Raw genomic sequence first — 26,023 nt, 5'->3', positions numbered from 1 at the left:
GGCATGGAGTTAAATGAAAAACAGGCATTTTGGAAGAAATGGCAACTTGCTTTGCTATCTGATGTGCAAGATTATTTTCCCAACTTGTGAAAGACAAGTCCCTTTGATGCCCTGAGACATGCACAATAGCTATCTCTTCTCACAATTAGAGATTGCTAAGGACATGGGCAATTCGTTCTCCATGAACTAAATCTCTGCCTCTACTATTGAAAAGATCTCTCTCCATCCAAATTTTTCCAAATGTGTGTGCCACCCCAAAGGCATACTTACCCAAAAGGCATACTTAAGGTCAGTATAGATAGTTTCTTCTTGAGGGTTGCAAATATTCTGAAGCTTGGCTGAGTGTGAACAGTTCACACGTCTGGGCAGACATATTATTAGGCAGTCTTCCTGATTCTACTTCTTCAAGCGTTTCTCCATCAGTCACTGAATACCTATTATATCTTTTCCCTTCAATTACCCAGAAGGACCCATCTATGAATAAGTGCCGCCCTGTTTTGAAGAGAGTTTCTCCTAAGTCTGGTCAAACTTTTGTATGATAATAACATCTAAACAGGTGTGCTCTATTTTTAAGTTTGGACCCCCATTAAAAAGCCTGCCAGATTAAGTGAATTATCAGTAGTTAATATTAAATTATCCTTTTCCAATAGGACAGCCTCATATTTTAAAACCCTTGAGTCATTGGTCCACCTTCCTGTTTTCTGATTTAAAATATCTCTAACTTGGTGGGGCATGCTTACTATTAATTTTCCTCCAAAGATTAATGTCCTACTTTCTTCAACTGACACTGCTGTAGCTGCGATGGATTGGATACACTGGGGACACCCACGAGTGACTAGGTCCAAGACCTTTGACAAGAAGATCACAGGTTGTCAATGGCCTCCATTCTCTTGGGTAAGCATTCTTAGAGATACCCTCTTTTTTATGTTAACAAAAAGGTGAAATGGTTTTTCTAGGGAGGGTAGAGGTAGAACAGGGGCATTTATGAGCATTCCTTTTAATTCTTCAATTTGCTGGATATCCTCAGAAGTCCACAAGAGACAATCAGGCTTCTACTGGGCAAGTTTCTCAAATAGAAGTTTACCTTTTTGTTTGTTTGTTTGTTTGTTTGAGATGGAGTCTCACTCTGTTGCCCAGGCTGGAGTGCAGCGGTGCAATCTCAGTTCACTGCAAGCTCTACCTTCCAGGTACATGCCATTCTCCTGCCTCAGCTTCCCAAGTAGCTGGGACTACAGGTGCCCACCACCACGTCTGGCCAATTTTTTTGTATTTTTACTAGAGATCGGGTTTTATCATGTTAGCCAGGATGGTCTCAATCTCCTGACCTCATGATCTGCCCACCTCGGCCTCCTAAAGTGCTGGGATTACAGGTGTGAGCCACTGCACCGAGCCAGAAATTTACTTTTTAATATATATAAGTCAATCCATGAACAGCAATATTCAATTAGTCCTAAAAATTTCTTGAGTTATTGTTTAGTTTGAGGCAGGGGTAGGGAAACAAGTCTCTCCACACTTTCAGATTTTATTCTTCATTTACCTGCACTGATTAGGTGACCTAAATATTTAACTTTAGGTTCTGCATGCTAAAGTTTCTATTTTGAGACCTGCAATCTCTCACATTGCAAGTGATTGAGAATATATGTACAGAAGTTACCTATTTCCTTTATATCTTTACCAGATATAAGAAGATTTTCTAGGTACTGAAGCAGGCATATCTGCTTAGGGACTGTAATTTTCTCTAGTACTTGTTCTAGGACCTGACCAAAGAGACTGGGAGAGTCTTTGAATCCATGAGGCAAGAGAGTCAATCAACATTGTTGTCTCCACCCTGAATGGGGGTCTTCCCACTCAAAAACAAATGTATCTCAGCTATACTCAGCCAAGAGGCATGCCCAGAATGCATCTTATGAATCTATCATTGTAAACCACTGATGATTGTATAAAATTTTGCTAAGAATGGTGTGTTAGGAATAATAGGGTGAGTAGTCTGGACTATTTGATTAATAGCTCTAAGGTCTTGTATTAATTGATACAACTCATCTGGTTTCTTAACAGGCATTGGAGTATTGTAAGGAGACATACAGGACTCAAGAAGCCCATTTTCAATAGGACTCTCAATTATAGGCATTAGCCCTACTCTTCCCTCTAAAGGTATGGGGTATTGCTTTCTCCTTACTATTTCCCCAGGAGTTTTTATTTTGGTATGTGTTGGAGGGATTTGGAGTTTCCATCTATTTCCTTCCTTTGATCAAACATCAGGATGAAAACATTTCTCATCCACAGCAGTGAGTAAATATAGTGAAGTGAGGAATCCATTAGGACCCACTTGAAGGCCTATACCTAGCCTTAACATTAAGTCCCTTCCTAATAGAGTAGTTTCTGCATCAGGAATTAATAAAAATTAAATATGAGTAAATCTATCTTGATATCTGACTTCTCTGCTTTCAAAAATTTTTGTCTTAAATCCTTCTTTTACCCCAGAGACTAAAAGTTCTTCTTAAGAGCAGGAAAGACCAGGTGGAGAGAAACAAATGGAGGAGCATGAAGCCCCTGAATTGACTAAAAAGGTGATAAATTCACGTTTAGGTCCCACTTCCAAAATTATTAAGGGCTCCTAGTAGGACTCAAAATAAAAAAGGTGGAGACCCTGACTACCCTATTGCTCTTCAAAAGTCATCAGTGTGAAAGTTTCTCTCTCTTTCTTTAGTTTAGGACATTCCCTCTTGAAGTGACCTGTTCTTCCTCATCTGTAACACTTCCATAACATCTATCTTGTCCTTTTTCCTTCTCAGTCTTAGCATTATCTCCCCTTGTTCCCCTATACTCCTTAGGGGGCTTATCAAATGAGGGCCTCAACCCTCTGGATGGAGGCTTGGGTCCCCTCAAGGAGGGGTTAGGCCCCTTATAATCTGTGGTCCCTTGAAAGCCCTGCTTAGGGATAGATGGATTTGGAGCTATCTGTTGGAAGGTGGATAACTAAGTTGTGCCTTCTTACATATAGTTTTTGAGCCTCCCTGAGCAGTTTACTCAGGGACGGTCCTCCCAATTTTCTTATCTTTTTAAATTTTCTTGAAAGTCTGGTCAACTTTTAGTAGCGAAGTGAAATTGTAACATTCCTTGTCCAAGGAGGTTTTCCAAATCAAGACCTGCATATTGTCTCATTTGCTCCCTCAATCTATTTAAGAATCTAGCGGATCCCTCATCTTTTTTCTGTTGAATATCAAATGCTTTAGAAAGATTTTGAGTTTGGGGTACTGATTTTTGTATTCCTTTTATTATCATCTCCCTTAGGTCTTGCATATTTTCCCAGTGATTTGCATTGTTATTGTTTCACTAGGGATCTCGAGCGGGAAATTTATAGTCCACAGGAGGAACATTTTGACCGGGAGGGTGCTCATGTTTCCAAACCGCCATAGCAGCCCTCCAAATCATACTTTGTTCTTCCCCAGAAAAGAGGATGCCCAAGATGGACACCAATTCAGCCAAGTGTATATTTGAGGCCCTAGAAATTTATCAATTTGATCTTTTACTCCATAAGCATCATCCAGTAGTGGCTTAAGCTCCTTTTTAAAATTCTGGACTTCTGAATTAGTCAATGGGGCATTTACAAAGTCAATAGCCCTCCCCTCCCCTCCCTGTGGTACCTCTCTGAGTGGAAAGAAAGTTGGATCTCGTTCTCCAGGTGTGGAGGGAAGTGGAAAGTTTTGAATTTCCTTTTTACATTGCTCTCTGTCATGGTGAAGCCCCTTTAATGAGGGATACTTAATAGGTTGGGGGGAGGGCAGGCTCACAAGATGGTAATTCCACAAACTGGGGATTATAGGGAGGGAGAGCAATATGAGTAGAGGCACCACAAGCCGGGGAGGGATCCACAGCAGCCGTTGGGGGAATAGAACACCGGCAAGTAACACAGGCAAGGCAGTGCCTTGAAACAGCTGAGGAGTAACCCGAAACCGCAGCTGGAGGGACAGCACAGGCTGGAGCATGGCCTGAAATGGCTAGGGAGTAACCCGAAACCGCAGCCTGAGGGATGGCAAAGCTGGGGAGTGGCATGGAATGGAAACGGGTGGAGTGGGATCTGGGACAACTGGAAGAGTAACGCAATCAGGGGAAGGACCTGAAACGGAAATGGGAACCAGAGGGGAGGGATCAGGGACAGCTGGAAGAGGGATGCAAGCAGGGGAAAGACTTGAAATGGAAACAGGAACCGGAGTGGGGGACGAGGGACAGCCAGAAGAGGGAGGCAAGCAGGGGAAAGACCTGAAATGGAAACAGGAACCGGAGTGGGGGCCAGGGGACAGCCAGAAGAGGTAGGCAAGCATGGGAGGGACCTGAAATGGAAACGGAAACTGGAGTGGGATTGGGGACAGCCAGAAGAGGGACAGAAGCAGGGGAGGGACCTGAAATGGAAACTGGAGGAGTGGGGTGGGGCACTGAATGAAGATGATCTAGAGGGTCCCATGTGTTAGTGGGTGTGGGTTGTCTAGACATGGGGACTCTTTCCCTTCTAGAGAGGTTGGTTTCTGCCTTTCTCCCTGCAGATTCTAAAGGGTAAAGGAGGACAGGCCCCTGCCACCAACAGAAGGTGGAATCTATTTCTTCCCAGGAGACAGTGCTCTTACCATTAACATGCTCGATTAAGAGCTGACAAATTTGCTCCTCATTAGACCCAACTTTTGACCAGAAAAGTCAAGGTTTAAGGATGGGTTCTTAAACCCAAATAACACAACAATATTTTATCATGTGCTGTTTTCGTTTATACCTGGTTCTCTCATTATTTTTCCAATACTTCAGCATAGGCCCCAAGGGGTTATCAGAAGGAATTTCATCGCTATCTAGATTCCTTAGTTTTCCTGTCTTAATTGAAACATTTCCCACCCTACAGGTTATGGGGGAGGGGGGCTCCAAACTCTCCTATTAGAGGTGTCTAACCCCCTATTTCTATAGGCTCACTAAGGCTTTTAAGAGGGTGTCCAACCTCTTGTATTAGAGGTGTCTCACCTCCTGATTTCTGGAGGCTTATTGGCATTTTTAAGAGGAGGTCTAATATCCCAAGATAAAAACTAGACAGAAGCTATCTGTGAAACTGCTTTGTGATGTGTGGGTTCATCTCACAGAGTTAACCCTTTCTTTTGATTCAGCAGGTTGGAAACACTCTTTTTGTAGAATCAGTGAAGGGACATTTGGGAGCCCATTGAGACTTATAGTTAAAAAGCAGATATCCAGCGATAAAAACTAGAAAAAAGCTCTCTGTGAAAATGCTTTGCTGTGTGTAGATTCATCTCACAGAGTTAAACCATTTTTTTTTTTGATTCAACAGGCCTACAGTGAAAAACCAAATATCCCACAATAAAAACTTGAAAGAAGCTAGCTATGAAAACACTTTGCAATGCATGAATAAATCAAACAGAGTAAAAACTTCTTTTTGATTCAGCAGGTTGGAAAAACTATTTTTGTACAAACTGCGAAGGAACATTTGGGAACCCAATGACGCCTGTAGTGAAAAACCAATACCCCGCAATAAAAACTATAAAGAAGCTATCTGTGAAAGTGTTCTTCAATGTGTGGATTCATCTTACAGAGTTAAAACTTTCTTTAGATTCAGCAGGTGGGAAATAATCTTTTTGTAGAATCTGTGCAGGGCCATTTGCGAGCCCATTGAGGCCTATAGTGAAAAAAGGAATATCTTGCAATAACTAAAAAGAAGCAATCTGTGAAAATGCTTTGTGATGTATGCATTCATCTCACAGAGTTAAACCTTTCTTTTGATTCAGCAGGTTGGAAACACTGTTTTTGTAGAAACTGTGAAGGTGCATTTGGGAGCTTACTGAGCACTATATTGAAAAACCAAATATCCAGCAATAAAATCTAGAAAAAAACTATCTGTAAAAAAACTTCACAATGAGTGGACTCATCTCACAGATCTAAATCTTTCTGTTGATTCAGCAGGTTGGAAACACTTTTTTTTGCAGAATCTGCGAAGGGACACATGGGAGCCCATAGAGGCCAATAGTAAAAAAAACGAATATCCTGCGATAAAAACTAGAAGGAAGCCATCTGTGAAAACGCTTTGCAATGTGTGAAGAAATGAAATGGTTAAACCTTTCATTTGATTCAGCAGGTTGGAAACACTTTTTGTAGAATCTGTGAAAAAGTATTTGGGAGCCCTTTGTGGCTTATCATGCAAAACTGAATATCCCATAATAAAAACTTGAAAGAAGCTAGCTGTGAAAACACTTTGCAATGTGTGAATAAATCAAACAGAGTTAAACCTTTGTTTTGATTCAGCAGGTTGGAAACACTCTTTTTAGACAATCTGTGAAGGAATATTTGGGAGCCCATTGAGGCCTGCAGTGAAAAACAAATATCCTGTGATAAAAACCATAAAGAAGGTATCTGTCAAAGTGCTGTATGATGTGTGTATTCATCTCACAGAGTTAAAACTTTCTTTTGATTCAGCAGGTTGGAAACACTCTTTTTGTAGAATCTGAGCAGGTACATTTGGGAGCCCACTGAGGCCTATAGTAAAAAAATGAATATTCTGAGATAAAAACTAAAAAGAAGCAATCTGTGAAAACGTTTTGTGATGGATGGATTTATCTCATGGAGTTAAACCTATCTTTTGATTCAGCATGTTGGAAACACTCTTTTTGTAGAATCTACGAAGGGAAATTTGGGGACCCATTGAAATCTGTAGTGAAAATCAAATATCCACTATAAAAACTAGAAAGAAACTAACTGTGAAAACGTTTTGCAATGTGTGAATTCATCTCAGAGAATTAAACCTCTTTTTTGATACAGCAGGTTGGAAACACTGTTTTTGTAGAAATTGTGAAGGGACATTTGGGAGCTTATTGACGCCTACAGTGAAAAACCAAATATCCAGTGATAAAAACTAGAAAGAAGCTATCTGTGAAAATGCTTTGCAATGACTGGATTCATCTCACATAGTTAAACCTTTCTGTTGATTCAACAGGTTGGAATCTTTTCGTAGAATCTGCGAAGGGATATTTGGGAGCCCCTAGAGGCCTATAGTGAAAAATGTAATATTTTGCAATAAAAACCAGAAAGAAGCTATCTGTGAAAATGCTTTGCAATGTGTGGATAAATCACACAGAGTTAAACCTTTCATTTGATTCAGCAGGTTGGAAATACTCTTTTTGTAGAATCTGCGAAGGAACATCTGGGAGTCTATTGAGTCCTACAGTAAAAAACTGAATATCCTGCGATAAAAACTAGAAAGAAGTTATCTGTGAAAATGCTTTGCTGTGTGTGGATTCAACTCACAGAGTTAAACCTTTCTTTTGATTCAGCTAGTTGGAAACACTCTTTTTGTAGAATCTGCAAAGGGACATTCAGGAACCTATTGAAGCCTATAGTGAAAAACTGAATATCCCATGATAATAACTAGAAGGATGCTATCTGTGGAAACACTTGGCCATGTGTGGATTCACCACACAGAGTTAAACATTTCTTTTGATTCAGTAGCTTGAAAACACTCTTCTTGTAGAATCTGTGAAGGGATATTTGGGAGCCCATTGAGGCTTATAGTGAAAAACTGAATATCCTGCAATAAAACTAGAAAGCTATCTGTGAAAATGCTTTGAGATGTATGCACTCATCTCACTGAGTTAAAACTTTCTTTTCATTCAGCAGCTTGGAAACACTCTATTTGGAGAATCTCTGAAGGGACATTTGGGAACCCAATGAGGCCTAGAGTGAAAAACCAGTATCCCGCAATAAAAACTAGAATGATGCTATCTGTGAACATGCTTTGTGATGTGTTGATTCATCTCACAGAGTTAAACCTTTCTTCTTATTCAGAATGTTGAAAACACTCTTGTTGTAGAATCTAACAGGAGCATAGAGTCACAATGATAAATAAAATGGGCTTGAGATATTAAAGGCATGGGAGAAAGACCTTACAGATATCTTTGCGGGTGGATGAAATAGGATTGACAATTCAACTAAGAAAATTGAGAGTTATATCCCCTTCAAAATAAGCCAGTTGACAGAAGAGGAAGCAGAATGAATTGTATATCTAAAAATCACACACTTACATAACAATCCATTCGTCAGTATGTGAAACACAGTGGTGGGCATTTAGTTGAGAATTAAAAGAGAAATAGTAGTAATATTTTCATGGGAGGGCACTTTATAATGTCTTGACACAGTTAGATATATACTAGTAGGTTATTTATATCTTAAATGCATATGTTTTAATGCTTTATTATGTTTTTATTGAGGTGAAATTCACATAACATCAAATTAACCATTTCAAAGTGAACAATTCAGCGTCATTCAGTACATTCACAATGTTGTACAATCACCTCCTCTATCTAGTTCCAAAACATTTACAGCATCCTACAGTAAAACCCTGTGCCTGTTAAGCAGTTACACCCCACCCCTCCTGACAACTACCAATCCATTCTTTGTCTCTATGGATTTACCCATTCTGAATGTATTATATAAATGGAATTATATAATATGTGACCATTTGTGTCTCGCTCCTTTCACTTAGCAAAATGTTTCCAAGGTTCATCCACATTGAAGCATGACTTCATTCCTTTTAATAGCTGATAATATTCCATTGCATGTATATCTATCTTACAATTTGCTTATTCATTCATCCATCCATGGACATTTGGGCTGTTTCTACCTTTTGGCGATTGTGAAAGTGCTGCTATTCATGTAAAAGTAATTAATTGAGTGCCTGTTTTAATTTCTTTGGGGTATGTATCTAGCAGTGAAGTTGCTGGGTCAAATAGTAATTCTATGTTTAAATTTTTAAAGAAATCCCAAATTATTTCCCACAGTGGCTGAACCATTTTACATTCTTACCAAGAAGAGATGAGGCTTTTAATTTCTTTAAATCTTTACCAACACTTGTTATTTATTTTATTTTTTTTTTCCAGTTATAACCATCCAAGTGGGTATAAAGTGGTATCTCCTTTTGGTTTTGATTTGCCTTTTCCTAATAACCAATAATTTTGGGCATCTTTTCACTTGCTTCCTGGCTGCTTGTATATCTTTCTTAGATAAATGTCTATTCAATTCCTTTGTCCATTATAAAATCTGGTTGTCTTTTTGTTGATGAATTGTAAGAATTATTTATGTATTCTGGATACCAGGTCCTTATTGGATATGATTTGTAAATATTTTCTCTCATGTGAATTGTATTTTTTCTAAATAAATTAGATACATTAAAAATTATCTTTACATTAACATCAATTTCACTCCCTTGTATTTTCATATTCACACTCCTAATCTTAATAAGTCCTTGGGAACAAGTTGCTCATGGGAACATAAATTTTTACATGTATTATGAGAGAAAATGATTGAGAACCACTTTTTTAGACCAAGTGTCTAGATTCAAGAATAGGATTATGTCTTTCTTATTCCTGGATACTAAAAACTTGTACAGAGTTATGAAATACTAGCAATGAAGGATGCCAGCTAACCTAACATGAATAGGAAGTCTCCTGTAATTAAAATGATAGTACTTGAATAGCCTTCAACACATCCTGCTGACATTTCTATCAGAAGTTAAAAGTATTAAGGGAAACTACTTCTGTAAACCTAATGACTTAAACTGCATTGTTTATGACTGTTTTTATTGCATTAAGACTCTTAAATCCCAACCTAATGTACTAAGTTCTCAATTATTTCATTTGGATGCAGTTTCCTTCTCTCTATCTCTTCGCTCTGCACTCTGGTGGATTGACTTCTTAGACAAGTTCTCCTTCCTAAGTGCAAGATGGCTCAGGTAGCTCTCCCAGGTTTAATACAGAAGGAGAGATGAGGACTCCAGTACCTCAAATACATGCTGGCTCTGACTGACTTAACTTAGGTCATGTGCCTGTCACTGAACCAATTACAAAGGCCAAAGAAATTCAATGAGCTCATTGACTTAGGCCCGGATCTAATTCTCTACCCCTGGAGGATGGGAGCTCTGCATCCTCACCAGCATTTGGTATTGTCAGATTTAATTTTTTAAATTTGTATTTTAGTCGTTCTGATAGGTGTGAAGTGATAGTTCATTCAGGTTTTGGTTTGGAAAACGTTAATAACTAATGATGTTGAACATCTTTTCATGTGCTTGTTCATCATTTGTACATCTTTGAGATGAAATCTATTCAAAGGCTTTGTCCAGATTTTCATTGGGTTGTTCATATTTTTATTGTTGAATTGCAAGAGTCCTTTACATATTCTGGAAACCAGACTTTTACATGATGTGCAAATATTTTCTCCTATTCTATGGACAGTCTTTTCACTTTCTTGGTAGTGTCTTTGATGTGCAAAAAATCTTAGTTTCAATGAAGTTTGTTATCTGTTTCATTTTGGTTGCTTGTGTTTTTCATGTCATGTGTCAAAGTCTCATTTCCTGACCAGGGTTCTGATGTTGGCAGAGCACACTTGCCTTGGTTGAGAGTTTAATCTTCTGTGAAGCTCTGTCATTGTTATAATTAAGTCCTGATTCTGCTCCTCAGCTTTCTCTGACCTCCAATTGCAGGAGATGAGAGGCTCTTTATGTGTTACCAAGGAAGTCCTCTGACATTCACACTGGGCTTTTAATTGCCAATTAATCACACTTGGCCCTTCTTTATCCTTTTTCAAAGTGTCAATTAGCCACCCAGTCCCCCTGTATTTATAGTTTCTTTCTTCTCCCCACCCCATATTTCCCAAATGCCTGCTATGTATCTCACCAGCTAGTACTTTCCTTCCCACTAATATGTCTTCTGGTTCACCAGTATGTATGTTTTAACTTTTGTGCTACTTCCTTGTGCCAGCTGCTACCTGTGTTTTATCTGTCACAAGTGAGGGGGTCCTCTTTGCCAGTCTGGTAGTGAGCCCTTCAGCTTCAAAGCCCAAGCTCAATCTGCTTTCTTATACTACCCTTGTTACCAACTCTCCTGAGTTGGGTTCCCAAGGAACCAGACCCTGAGAGGGAGATAGGTGTGCACAGGTTTATAAAGGAGTGCTCTTGAGATTTGCACCAGTAGAAGGGAGGGAAGGAAGCAGGGCAAAGAAGAGGGAGATGTTAAGCTACTTGCAGTTTGAATGAAGGTCTTGGCTCTGCAATTGTAATGACCCTTCAGAATTGTCCCTCATTGGGATGGAGGGACTGGGAGTTTATATCTCTCCATTGACAAGTCATTCAATGTGGGCTACCCTGGGACATTGACTCTGGGCAAGGCAGTTCTCCTTAGCCATGGTAATCCTTAAAGAGAGCCGACAGCTGAGGGCCATCTGCCACACTAGCACTGATATCAGGTGGGGAAATAAGTTCTATAGCTCTGAAGGAGGATCTAGTTGATGCATCACAGCATTCACTGTAACAGCAAGATCGTTCATCATCATTATCAGTAAAATTCAATTATCATGTATCTTTTGAGAAGCCCTTTATGTAAGAGTTTTTAAATCTAATTTTATCTCTCCCACTAACCCACCTGCCTTGGCCTCAAAAAGTGCTGGGATTACAGGTGTAAACCACTGTGTGTCTGGCCAAAAAACCTTATTGCTGTTAGCCATCACTTCTTCTCTCCATCCTCAGAGGCAATGAGTAATTGCCTTTCTTTCTTTCTCTGTAGATTTGCCTATTATGGGCATTTCATAAAGTATGAATTATAGAGTATGTGCTTTTTAAGACTGGCTCCTTTTAGCATAATCTTCTCAGGGTCCATATCGTAGCAAGTATAAAACACTTCATTCCTTACCATTAACTTTTCATTATATGGATTGATCACATTTTATTTATCCATTCATCAATTAATGGATATGAATAATGTTGCTGTGAACATTCATGAAAGTTTTTATGTAGACATATGTTTTCATATCTCTTGGGTATAGACCTAGGAGAGGAATTACAGGGGCATATGATAATTCTATGTTTAAACTTTTGAAAAACTGTTTTTTTAAAATTTAACTCTTATTTAAATTCAGAGGCACATGTGCAGGTTTGTTATATAGATAGGTAAACCTGTGTCATGGGGGTTTGTTGTGCAGATTATTTCATCACTCTGGTATTAAGCCTAGTACTCGCTAGTCATTTTTCCCAGTCCTCTCCCTCCTCCTACACTCTACCCTTTGATATGCCCCAATATATGTTGTTCCCCTCTATGCGTCCATGCGTTCTCATCATTTAGCTCCCACTTCTAAGTGGGAAGATGGGGTATTTGGTTTCCTGTTCCTGTGTTAGTTCGCTAAGGATAATGGCCTACAGCTCCATCCATGTCCCTGCAAAAGACATGATCTTATTCTTTTTTTATGGCTGCACAGTATTCCATGTGTATATGTACCACACTTTTTTTTCATCCAGTCTACCATCGATGGGCATTTATGGTTGATTCCATGTCTTTGCTATTGTGAATAGTGCTGCAATGAATGTACACACACATGTGTCTTTATGATAGAACAATTTAAATTCCTTTGGGTATATACCTAGTAATGGGATTGCTGGGTTGAATGATATTTCTGTTTCTAGGTATTTGAGGAATTACCACACTGTCTTCCACAATGGTTGAACTAACTCACAATCCCACGAACAGTGTATAAGCATTCCTTTTTCTCCACAACCTTGCCAGTATCTGTTATTTTTTACTTTTAATAGCAACGATTCTGACTGGTGTGAGATGGTATCTGATCATGGTTTTGCTTTGCCTTTCTCTAATGATCGGTAATGTTGAGCTTTTTATCATATTATTATTGGCCACATGTATGTCTTCTTTCGAAGTGTCCATTTATGTCCTTTGCACACTTTTTAATGGGTTTGTCTGTTTTTCTTTTCATTGTAAATTTAAGATCCTTATAGATGCCGTATATTAGACCTTTGTCAGACGCATAGTTTGCAAATGTTTTCTCCCATTCTGTAGGCTGTCTGATCACTCTGTTGATCATTGCCTTTGCTGTGCAGGAGCTATTTAGTTTAATTAGATCCCACTTGTCAATGTTTGCTTTTGTTGCAATTGCTTTTCATGTCTTTGTCAAGAAATCTTTTCCCATTCCTAGGTTCAGAATAGTATTGCTGAGGTTATGTTCCAGAGTTTTTACAGTTTGGGTTTTACATTTAAGTCTTCAATCCATCTTGTGTTAATTTTTGTATATGGTGTAAGGAAGGGGTCAAGTTTCAATCTTTCTGCATATGGCTAGCTAGTTACCCCAGCACCATGTATTGAATAGAGAATCCTCCCTTCATTGCTTATTTTTGTTGAAGATCAGATAGTTGTAGGTATGAAACCTTATTTCTGTGTTCTCTATTCTATTTCCTTGGTCTATGTGCCTGTTTTTGTACCACTACCATAATATTTTGGCTACTGTAGGCCTGTAGCATAGTTTGAAGTCAAGTAGTGTAATACTTCCAGCTTTGTTCTTTTTGCATAGAATTTCCTTGGCTACTCAGTCTCTTTTTTGGTTCCACATGAACTTAAAAATAGTATAGTTTTTTTCTAGTTCTGTGAAGAATGTAAATGGCAATTTAATAGGAACAGTATTGAATCTATAAATGCTTTGGGTAGTGTGGTCATTTTAGTGATATTGATTCTTCCTGTTCATGAGCATGGAATGTTTTTCCATTTGTTTATGTCATCTCTGATTTCTTTGAGCAGTATTTTGTAATTCTCATTGTAGAGGTCTTTCACCTCTCTGGTTAGCTGTATTCCTAGGTATTTTACTTTTGTGTGGCAGTTGCGAATGGGATTGCATTTCATATTTGGCTCTCAGCTTGACTGTTGTTGATGTATAGGAATGTTTGAGGCATTTGCACAATCATTTTGTAAGCTGGGACTTTCCTGAAGTTCCTTATCAGCTTAAGGAGCTTTTGGGCTGAGACCATGGGGTTTTCTATATATAGGGTTATGTCATTTGCAAATAGGGATAGTCTGCCTTCCTCTGTTTCTATTTGGATGCCATTTATTTCTTTATCTTGCCTGATTTCCCTGGCCAGGATTTCTAATACTGTGTTGAACTGGATTGGTGAGACAGGGCATCCACATCTTGTCCTGGGTTTCAAGAGGTATGTTTCCAGCTTTTGTCCATTCAGTATGATGTATGCTGTGGGTTTGTCATAGATGGCTCTTATTATTTTGAGGTATGTTCCTTCAATACCTAGTTAATTGAGAGTTTTTAACCTGAAAGGTGTTGAATTTTATTGAAAGCCTTTTCTGCACCTACTGAGATAATCATATGGTTTTTGTCTTTAGTTCTCCTTATGTGATGAATCACATTTACTGATTCATGTATATTGAACCAGTCTTGCATCCTAGAGATGAAGCCTACTTGATCGTGGTGGATAAGCTTTATGATGCGCTGCTGGATTCAGCCTCCCAGTATTTTGTTGAGGATTTTTGCATCAATCTTCATCAAGAATGTTAGTTGGAAGTTTTCTTTTTTGTTATGTTTCAGCCAGGTTTTGGTATCAGGATGATGCTGGCCTCATAGAATGGGTTAGGGAAGAGTTTTTCCTTCTCAATTTTTTGGAATAGGTTAGAAAGAATGATACCAGCTCTTCTTTGTAAATATGGTAGAATTCAGCTGTGAATCTGGGCTTCAGAATTCAGTTCTGGGCTTTTCTTGGTTGGTTGACTATTTATTACTGACTCAATTTCAGAGCTCATTACTGGTCTGCCCAGGGATTCAATTTCTTCCTGGTTCAGTCTTGGGAGGGTCTATGTGCCCAAGAACTTATTCATTTCTTCTGGATTTTTTCTAGTTTATGTGCATAGAGGTGTTCATAATATTCTCTAATGGTTGTTTGTATTTCTGTGGGGTCAGTGGTAATATCTCCCTTGTTGTTTCCAATTGTGTTTATTTGAATCTTCTCTCTTTTCTTCATTATTAGTCTAGCTAGTGGTCTAATTTATTAATTTCTTTCAAAAAACCAGCTCATGGATTCATTGATCTTTTGAATGGTTTTCCGTTTCTCAGTCTCCTTCAGTTCAGCTCTGATTTTGGTTCATTCTTTTCTTTTGCTAGCTTTGGAATTTGTTTGCTCTTGGCTCTCTAGTTCTTTCAGTTGTGATGCTAGGTTTTTAACTTGAGATCTTTTAAGCTTTTTGATGTGGGCATTTAGTGCTATAAATTTCCCTTGTAACACTGCCTTACCTGTGTCCCAGAGATTCTGGTATGTTGTAGCTTGTTCTCATAGTTTCAAAGAACTTCTTGATTTCTGTCTTAATTCCATTATTTACCCAATTATTCAGGAGCATGTTATTCAGTTTCCATGTAATTCTAGGGTTTTCAGTGAATTTCTTAGTCTTGATTTAGAATTTGATTGCACTGTGGTCTGAAAGAGTAGTTGCTATGATTTCAATTATTTTTCATTTGCTGAGAAATGTTTTGTATCCAATTACGTGATTAATTTTAGAGTATGTGCCATGTGGCTGAGAGAAGAATGCATATTCTGTTGCTTTTGGGTGGAGAGGTCTGCTGACGTCTATCAGGTCCATTTGATCCAGTGCTGAGTTCAGGTCCTGAATATCTTTGTTAATTTTCTGTACTGATGAGCTGTCTAATATTGTCTGTGGGACACTGAAGTCTTCTGCTACTGTTATGTGTGAGTCTAAGTCTCTTTGTAGGTCTCTAAGAACTTGCTTTATGAATCTCAGTACTCCTGAGTTGGGTGAATATATTTGTATAGTTATATCTTCTTGCTGAATTGAACTCTTTGTCATATAAGGCCCTCGTCTTTTTCGATCTTTTGAAAAAATGTTTTCCAAAGCTGCTTTATCATTTTACATTTTCACTAGCAGTGTATGAGGGTTCCAATTTCTCCAAGATGTGTTGGTCTGTAACACTTTTGCCAAGACTTCTTATCATTTGTCTTTTGATTAGAGTCATCCTAGTAAGCATGAAAGGGTATCCCACTGAGGTTTTGAATTGCACTTTCCTAATAAGTAAGATACTGGGGAAACTTTTCATGTGCTTATTGGACATCTGTGTATATTCTTTGGAGAAGTGTTTATTCAGGTCCTTTGCCCATTTTGAAATTGAGTTAGTTGTCCTTTTAAAGTTGAGATGTGAGGGTTCTTTATATATTCATAAAGCAATACCTTGTAAGATATATTATTTGCAAATCTTTTTTCTCATTGTGTGCATGGCCTTTTTACTTTCCTCATGGTGTCCTTAGAAGCACAAAAGTTTTTAATTTTGATGAAGTTCAGTTTATTTGTATATTTTTTGTCACTTGTGCTTTTGGTGTTAAATCTAGGAAACCATTACCTATTTCAAGTTCACAAAAATGTATGCCTTTTTCTTATAAGCCTTTATTTACAGTTTTAGCTCTGACACTGAAGTCAATGATCCATTTTGAGTTATGTTTTGTATATAGTGTGAGGTAGCAGGGCAAATTTATCCTTTTGCCTGTGGATATCCAGTTGTCCAGCACTATTTATTGAAAAGACTATTATTTCTCTGATGAATTGCTTTGGCAGCCTTGTCAAAAATCAATTAACCATAAATGCTTACATTTTTATTTCTGTGCTCTGAATCTTATCTTATTGATCTACATGTCTATCGTTATGCTAGTAACACATCATCTATATTACTGTAGACTTGTAGTAAGTTTTAAAATCTGAAAGTGTGAGCTTCCAACTTTGTTGTTATTTTTCAATATTGTTTTGACTTTTCAGTGTTCCTTGAATTTCTATGCATGATTTTTTATCTGTTTTGCTAATTGCTGTATCCCTAGAGTCTAGCACAGTGCATGGTACATAGCAAGTGCTCAACAAGTATTGTTAGAACAAATGAATGCATTGTCATAAAATAACAATAATAAAGTAGACATCTTTAAAAAAATTTCCTGCTTAGCATTTCTTTCCTTGATTCTTCTTGAAACAGCCTCATGTCTTCTTCTGAGTACTGCCCCTTCTTTACTAACTTTATGTTGTTCCTTTGGGGCTCCCAATCCTAGTATCCAATGGCCCCAGAATAAGTTACATGATTCAGTCCTGGCCTATTCTATTCCATCGCCTGCTATGCCATAGGCTTAGATATAAGCACATGATTTAAGCCCTGCCAATCAAGATCCTGAGATCACACATTTTAAAGAGTGACCCTAAACTGCAAGATAATATATCCTTACCAAAATGAGAAATGTGTGAAACCACACACACAAAAAATACTCAAAACCACCATCACAACCAAAACAAGTCAAAACATACATAGAAGTGGAAACAAGACAGTGAGAGGAGTCCCATTGAGTTCTAGTTCCTGGATCAAGTTGACCCTGAGGCTAGATTATGTCTGTGGAACTTGGCAAGATTCTTGGTTGCACACAACAAAAGTGACTCTGGTTAACTTATACAGATGATTCATTTAGTGGGAAAGCACTGGGGAGTTCATAGAATGTATGGAAAGGTTGAAAACCCTAGCTTATGCAAGAACCAAGCAGTTTAGAGCATAATTTAAGTCTTGCCACAGAGATGGGCCACTTAGGATGCTGCCACTGACACCAGGCCAGTGCTCCAGACACTTCCTGCACAATGCTAGACTCTGCTACCTCTGAATTCTCTGCTTTTCTGTTAGACCCTCAACTTTGCTGGAGTCAAGTGACTATGTCTAATACACTCTTGTACCTTTGCACCACATTGTAAAGGTGCAAAGTCCTGGGCAAGAGAATCAGCTTTTTTATTACATGGTCCCAGGCAAGCCACTGAGGCCCCTTTCTCAGTGTCAGGGCCAGTGCTCAATAAATACATTTTCTTCTATTAGTATACCTGCTTTGCCTTGTTTTGATTACTCCTTTTTTTTTTCTTGCCTAAGCTATATAGGTTGAACTTTTATCATTTACAACAAAAGTAATCTGACTAAAGGAAACAAAAATAATACTGAAAGCCACAGCAACTTATGAAATTTTATGAGGTACCTGAATAAGTGTATTACATGCTGTATTAATTTCTTATGACTGCTATAACAAATTACCACAAATTTTACTGGCTCAAAACAGCACATATTTATTGTCTTATAGTTCTCGAATCAGAACTCCAAAATGGCTCTCATGGGATTAAATCCAGGTGTTGTCAGGGCTGTGTTCCTTCTGGAGGCTCTAGGGTAAATCTGTTTCCTTGCCCTGTTCAGTTTCTAGAGGTCACCACGTTCATTAGCTCTTGGCTCCTGGCTCCCTCCAGAGATCGCCTTACTCTGACTCTATCACATCTTATTCTCTGATTCCCTCCTTCACTTCTAAGGACACTTGTGATTACATGAGGCCCACAGTGAGAATCCAGGATAATCTCCCCATCTCAGGGTCCTTAATCACATCTACAAAGTCTCTTTTGCCATTATTCTGTCTTTCGCATTATGAATTGTCTGCTTGAGTCCCCACAACAGGCCTGTGAGGCAGGTGGCGCTATTGGGCCATTTTAGAGATAGAAAAAATCTTGCCTAGAAAGGTGGTATAACAATGTCCTCTGGGCCGGGCGCGGTGGCTCAAGCCTGTAATCCCAGCACTTTGGGAGGCCGAGACGGGCGGATCACGAGGTCAGGAGATCGAGACCCTCCTGGCTAACATGGTGAAACCCCGTCTCTACTAAAAATACAAAAAATTAGCCGGGCGAGGTGGTGGGCGCCTGTGGTCCCAGCCACTCAGGAGGCTGAGGCAGGAGAATGGCGTGAACCCAGGAGACGGAGGTTGCGGTGAGCTGAGATCCGGCCACTGCACTCCAGCCTGGGCAACAGAGCAAGACTCCGTCTCAAAAAAAAAAAAAAAAAAAAAAAAAAAACAAACAAACAAAAAAAACAATGTCCTCTGTTGGGTGGAAGAGCCAAGTTCAAACCCTGGCTATTTCATTGCAAAATCTAGGTGTAGCATCTTTTTGCAACCCCCACCACCTGGCTTCAATAGATTTGCTGGTTCTATAGTTTTGGGGGAGAAAGTGTGAATAGAATCTGATGGATGCATTGTCTTCATGTTTATCCTCTTATGGGATGAATTGTGAAAAGAACAGCAGATACTCTCGAAACCCTTGGATCCCAAGATGCTGGGAAGAATAGCAACCTAATTCTATGATTCTTATGCCCAAATATTGGTTATTCAGCAGCCTCTGTAGTCCAGCCTGGGTCTCAGTCAATAGAGTCTGGCTTATTAAAAAGGGACATGAGTCTCAAACACCAGCTCAAATATCAGCCTCAAATACCAGCTTTTTAAACAAAAAGCCTCAAACACCAGCTTCTTTAACAAAACTAATAGCAATGGTGGTGGCAGCAGCAGCAACAGCATGAGATGCAGCAAGAAGGTGAAATTCTTCAGGTCCTGGAGTTGCAAAGGAAGGATATGCTGCAAAGAGTGATTGCCTTTAGTATGAGAATAATACAAAGACCAATGGGAAAGCAGACTGCTGCTGGATGACAAAAACCACAGAGGATTTCGAGTTGCCTGACACCTCTAGACAGGGCCCTAGTGGATATTAAGCACAGAGTGAAAGTCATCTTTAACATTCAGCAATAGACTTTCAGATCTGAAAAGCATCCTAACCTAAAGGGGGCCCACTGGCACTCAACATACTGAGACAGAATAAAAGCTGCAGACTCTTTTCCTCATGAAATCAACCCCTCTAGCTATCCATAGACAAATTCTAGAGTCATCAGACTCAAATCGGAGTCATCTACTAACGTAAGTATAAGCCCGAGACTGCATATAGAAATACTACCAGTAGAAGCCTATGGATGAACTTGGAGGGTGATGAGAGAAGTACAGAAAAGCCAATCTATCCCTCAATATTTCACCACATCATCCAGCCACGGTGGATGAAATGACTACTGGCAAAGAATTTGTCAAATCTTGATTTGTGAAATATTTACTGAGTTTCTATTATCTGCTAGAGACAGTGCTAAATCATTAACGATAGAGTTCTTGCTCTAAAGGAGAGGGAGTCATACAGAGTAGAAGTTTCTATCATGGAAGTATGGGGTCTGGTAGAGATAATGGAGGCTCCCTGGACTTTGGAGGAAGGAAAGTTGGACAAGCTTTGCTCTATGAGCTGTGACTTTCCTGGTTTCAAGGGACATAAACCTAACTTGAACTACAGAGGGGGAAGGATTGCCATGAGACCAATGCCCTGGAAGGGCAGAGAATTGGCCAGGCCTTGGGAGTGATTGAAACCAGAGGCTAGAAAGTCATCATCAAGACAAGGCCATTGCGTGGGCTGTTCTCTGTGTCTGGAAAGCTCTTTCCTCCAATTTAGTTTATCTTTTGCTCATTGTTCATGTGATTCCAGTCACCTCCTCAGTGAAGCCTCCCCCTCCTACCACTCAACTCCCTGACTGGATTACACCCAGATTCCTGGCTGTTCCACTCAAGTGTTTGGGCAAATGAGAAAAAGGTGATCCCTTTGGCTAGACAGCGCCAGTATGGGAAAAACAGAGTGCCCCCTTTTCTAAGCAAACACAGCTTCTCACCAGGGTTCTTGGCTTGATGAGCAGAGTATAAGTGACATTTCAGCCTACTTGGCCCCTTTGCTCATGCTGTTTTGTGCAGTGCACAAATTGCACAACTGTATATAGCAACTGAGCCAGATTCCACATCTCTCAAAAAAACTGCACTTTTTCATCTCACTACTTGTTAAAATGGTAGTTTTACTTTGCTTACATGATTATTTAAGGCAAGCCCCATGAAGGCAGCAACTGGGTACATTCTTGCTCAATGTACAATGTCTAGAGCCCAGGACAGTGTCTGACATATTGAAGGCCCTGGATAAATAATAGTTGTTTCATGAATGAAATGAGTATGTAAGGAAATGAGTGTTTCTGCCTATTTCTCTTAGATTAGCTTTTTCTATGAGGTGGGAGCCATAGTTGTTGGTAGCTATGAGCTCACAGCCAGAGAAGGTTGCTTCTCCTTAATTCTAATTTTTAGAATTCCAGGAAAGGATATTTATTGGTCCAGCTGAGATCACATGCTCTCTGGGAGTGGGAGTCTCTCTGACTGGAAACCCCTAATAAAACTTAGTTGCATAAATGGTGGAGTAAACAGTTTCCCAATAGACAAAGGAGTCCTTCTCAGCCACAGATGGGAGGGCTAAACAGAAACAACTCCAGATGTCCTCCAAACAGCCCACATATGTCCACAGGCTGGCCACTTCTGTGTCTTCCTTTCCTCACCTGTGAAAGGAGAGAATGTGCTGAGCTGACCTCTGAGATTATCTAGCCCCAAGATTCCATTCCCTTTTGTTCTGGTTCTGGTTCTCCAGCAAAATTCTGTTCTAGTGCTGGAGGCAGTAAGTGGAAAAAGACATGACTGTGGGGAGCCTCAGTGAAGGAAGGCTTAATGGAGGTGAGCTTTAAGCTGTGGCATCAAGGTGGAGGAGGATTTGTATACCGAGAGCGGAAGGAGGGGAGATTTTGAGAGTGGGAGCCTGGCTTGGGGAAGTATATTAGGTTTTGGTGTTGAGCCATTTGTTTGTTAGGAGTCTCACCCCCCCCCCCCCCCCCCCCCCCCTTTTTCTTTTTTTTTTTCTTTTTTTTTTTTTTTTTTTTTTGCTGTAAATCTGTTTGTAAGGGATAATACCTTAACTTGTCTATATTTTTCCCCTAACCAAGAACAGCAAGCCAATCATTCACAAGGATCTGAGGGAATGAGACACCGGAAAAGCAAGTTTTGATAAGGGCAAGTTAATCAAAATAGGTCCTAAATACAAATGTCTCTAGGGTATCTGAATTAGGCTGTTTCCCTTGAGGTCTATACTTCGTATGTGTGCTGGGGGTTTTGGAGGGTGGTAGTTTGTGCTCCAGTAGCACAAACTGAGAGCACTTCAGGGAGGCAGGGAAGAAAGAAGCATCTCCATTTCATGATGCTAAAAGGACATGAGGCTCTTACACACCCAACTGGCCCTATACCCTTCCCTAGATCATTAAAATAGAATAATTTTGGCACTCGTCTATTCTCCTTCTGAGTCTTCAGGCTTCTTCTCTGCGGCTGTCTTCAAGGATGTTGCTCAAGCTCTTTTTAATCTTCAGCCTATTCACAAGATTAGGGAACAAAGAGTGAGGTTTGCCTTTACTTGCTGAGAATGGGCCTTGTCCCGAAAATGGGAGCAGTCTGTCCAGGAGGGCCACCCACCAGGAGCCATGGTTAGAGGCCCTGGGCACCTGGGACAGGAATCTGGAAAGGGAAGCAGAGGCTCCCAAAGAGGATGTGGGAGAATGGGAGCAAATGACACACTTCTGATCCATGCACAATGGCAATCCTTTAAAGTCGCGTTGCCTGCAACTACACTTTGCTACTTAGGGACCTACTCTTACATATACCAACTTGTGGTCCTGTTTCCAGATCCTCTAATCTGCTTATCAAGGAAGAGAATAAAGGCCCATACCCTGATACTGGGGAAACTGTGTTTCATGTTGCCCCTAATGGGGGGCAGAGAGAACACAGATTCGCCGTGGACTCCAAAGACTATGCTAGGTATCTACTGATGCTAGAAAAACAAGCACAGCTTTCACATTAAATAATTTGGAGTCTGTGCTGGGGATGCAGGTAGCGGGTGCCCAAGCAGCCCTTTGTAAAATGTTATCAAAGAGGCAACATAGCACAGTGAGTAAAAGTACCGATCTGAAGCTGGTCTGCTAGGATTTCATTCTCTGACTTCCACCACTTACTAGCTGTGTGTCTTTGAGAAAGTTACTTTACCTCTCTGTGCTTCAGTGTTTTCACCTATAAAGTGGGTTTTACAAAAATATCTACCTCTTGGGATTGTTGGGAGGATTAATGACTTAACATAAGTACTTGAAACAGTACCCTGGTACAAAGTGAGTGGTACATAAAATGTTTGCCAATATTTCTATTCCCCAATCTGTTATCTGTGGATTTGAAATGTTTCTCAAAGCTAAAGTTATAAAATGTGAATGGAGGTTCAGGAACCACTGAGGTTGTGGTGATGGTGCTTTGAAGTCAGAAAAAGCGCTTGTGAGATGGAAGAGTAAAGAATAAGAGATAAGTTGTTGTGGGGGCCCAAGGCTGGACTTGCAGGCTAAGATTAGCCTGTGGGGTGGGGACAGGGTAGCTGGGAGGTCTGGGGCATTTCTGGGGCTTGAGGAGCTGCTTGAGGCCTCAGGTTGAGGGTGAGGGGATGCCATGATGAGATGCGAGGCCGTGGGTGGGGGTACCCAAGTCTGGGTGTGGGTGGCTGCACAAGAAGCAGTTTTGACTAGACCCCTGTTTGGAACTGGAAGTGGGTAAAATTTGGAAAGAGATGAAATCTATTCTTGGCATTTCGTCTCCAAGAGCTCTTCTCCTCTCTTGCTTCATGTCCAGTACCTTCCCACTGCCTTAAAATGCTGGCCCCCAAAGCCAAGCCTTCCTCCTCCCACTGCTCTACAGCCTGAAACTGTTCACTTCACCCACCAGCCCCCTAACAGAATTCCCATCATTTGAGTGCAGGCTCGGATGTCGACCAGACTCGGAAGGAAAGCTAACAGAGTGGAACTAATCTCTCACTAACAAAATTACTGATAGCCATGGATTGTTCCCCAAAGCCCCTGGCTTTTAAAAATGAAATACTTGTTAACTCAAATGTTTAATCTAGGAATTCTTAACTCAGGAGCCGGTGGGGTAGGCATGAGAGGGTTGCAGGCCTCTGATAATCATCATTGTGAATGATTATTAAAAGGGGTCTGTGACCCCTGAAATGTTAAGAGCCATTTGCTTTAACCTGTCTTGGCTGAAGCAGTATAACAAAGTAAAATGTAAGCATTCGGGTTAGTTAGAAATCAATATTTTTCAGTGGGGTAAGCTAGTGGTTTGCATGTGTTTGTGTGCATGCCTGCAAATGAACACATGTGTGTGTCTCCAAATTTATTTCTTTTTCAATTTTGGAACCATAGATTTTTCTTCAATGCTTTGATTCATTGCATTTCTCCCACCAGCATAGCCCCTGTGGTAGATTCAGCTGGGGTTCAGATCTGAGTGTTGGGCAGAATGGGGTGGATGAGGTGGCTGTAACCTGGTTGTAGGGTCTGGAATCTGCTTACTCATAGGTTTTCGACGTACTGCATGTTCTTCCCCCCTAGGATAGGAAGTTCTTAATTCCATAACACATTATCATCACCTAGGAAGTGAGCACATATTTTCCACAGCTCCCATCCTCCTTTTCCTTACCCCATTTCCTATTGCTGTCTGCCTTCCCCATCCACTTCCCTGAATGCTTCACTTTGTCATAATGAGATGCTCAGCTGCCATGCAGCCACCAACAACCAGAGATGGATGAGGTCTCCTGTACTGCCCTGAGAGGGATGTTAGAAAGACACTGTATTCATGGTAGCAGGCTAGAGAAGGCAAGGAGAAATGAAGAGCCCGATCATACAGAGATGCCATTATTCAAATAAAATGATTATTCTTTCGTCCAGCCCCTGCTAACTGGAGTAATTGAAGCAATGCTATATTTATGGAAAACACTATAAAGGTCACACATTGTTTAGACTCAATTGGAAAACTGCACCTTCTGAGATCAAATTTAATGCAGCATCATTAGGACTTGAATGATATATTTTATAATGTATGATATATTTTATTATATCATATGATATAATGAATGATATATTTTTATTCAAATACTTTGTTAATTCCCTAGGCAAGTGTGATTTCCATAAATTAAAAGGTCCTGAGTAAAAAGGAAAAAAGTCAGTTTAAGAATTCTATGGCTGTACTGGAATAAAATGTTAGCAAAAAGACTTACTAATGTTACCCTGATAGTGATGTGTTTAGAAATCTTAGAAGTTAGAAATAATTTACAAATAAATGATATTTTCTCCACATCCAGGAGAGGCAAAAAAAAAAAATTGCTAAATGAAATTAAAATTGAAACACAGATGTCACATCTAAGTATAATTGGAAATTCTTAGCTTTTCTGAGAGATTTCTAAGATGGCTTCTTTCTAAAGAAAGAAATCAGAATTTTTTAGAAAATTTAAAAGTATAAGGCTAGGTGCTATTGCTCATACCTGCAATCCCAGCACTTTGAGAGGCTTAAGGCAGGCGGATCACTTGAAGTCAGGAGTTAGAGACCAGCCTGACCTACATGGTGAAACCCTGTCTACTAAAAATATAAAATTAGCCGGGCATGGTGGCACACGCATGTAGTCCCAGCTACAGGATGAGCCACGAGAATCACTTGAACCCAGGAGATGGAGATTACAGTGAGCCGAGATCCTGCCACTGCACTCCAGCCTGGGTTCTCAGTGATATGTCAAAGGTGAGAATTTATAACATTCAGCAGAGCTTCATTAAACACACTGAATAAATAATCTCATTTGCTGTGGGAATAAGGCCAAAGGGTAAAATAGATAAGAATTTAGTAACCTGGAAGTAATCCTTCTGACCCATACTTTTCATTATATACATCTATAAAAGGAGTCTGAGTGGCTAGATGTTCATCCTAGAAAGAGGCCTAGTTTCACTTTATTTATTTATTTATTTATTTATTTATTTATTTATTTATTTGAGGCAGGGTCTCATTCTGTCACCCAGGCTGGAGTGCAGTGGTGTGATCTCAGCTCACTGCAGCCTCCACCGGTAGGGCTCAAGGGATCCTCCCACTTCAGCTGCCTGAGTAGCTAGGATTACAGGCAGCTGCCACCACACCCAGATAAATTTGCATTTTTTTGTAGAGATGGGATCTCCCTGTGTTGGCCCAGGTTGGTATCAAACTCTTGGGTGCAAGTGATCTGCTCACCTCGGCCTCCTGAAGTGCTGGGATTTCAGGCATGAGCCACCATGCCCAGCCTGGTTTCACTATCTTTTGAGAGCATGTTAACATCCATATTATTGTATCCTTATAAATAATCTCTGAGGTGTATAGGGGCATATATTAACCTGATTAAAAAGAGAAGGAACTGGCCAGACGTGGTGGCTCATGCCTGTAATCTCAGCACTTTGGGAGCTGAGGCGGGCATATCACCTGAGGTCAGGAGTTCGAGATCAGCCTGGCCAACACGGCAAAACCCCGTCTCTACTGGAAACACAAAAATAGGTGGGTGTGGTGGCGTGTGCCTGTAATCCCAGCTACTTGGGAGGCTGAGGCAGGAGAATCACTTGAACC

The sequence above is a fragment of the Piliocolobus tephrosceles genome, chromosome 3 (genome assembly GCF_002776525.5).
Source record: "Piliocolobus tephrosceles isolate RC106 chromosome 3, ASM277652v3, whole genome shotgun sequence".
Taxonomy (NCBI): domain Eukaryota; kingdom Metazoa; phylum Chordata; class Mammalia; order Primates; family Cercopithecidae; genus Piliocolobus; species Piliocolobus tephrosceles.
The sequence above is the reverse complement of the archived record's forward strand: the minus strand, read 5'-3'. Positions refer to the sequence as shown.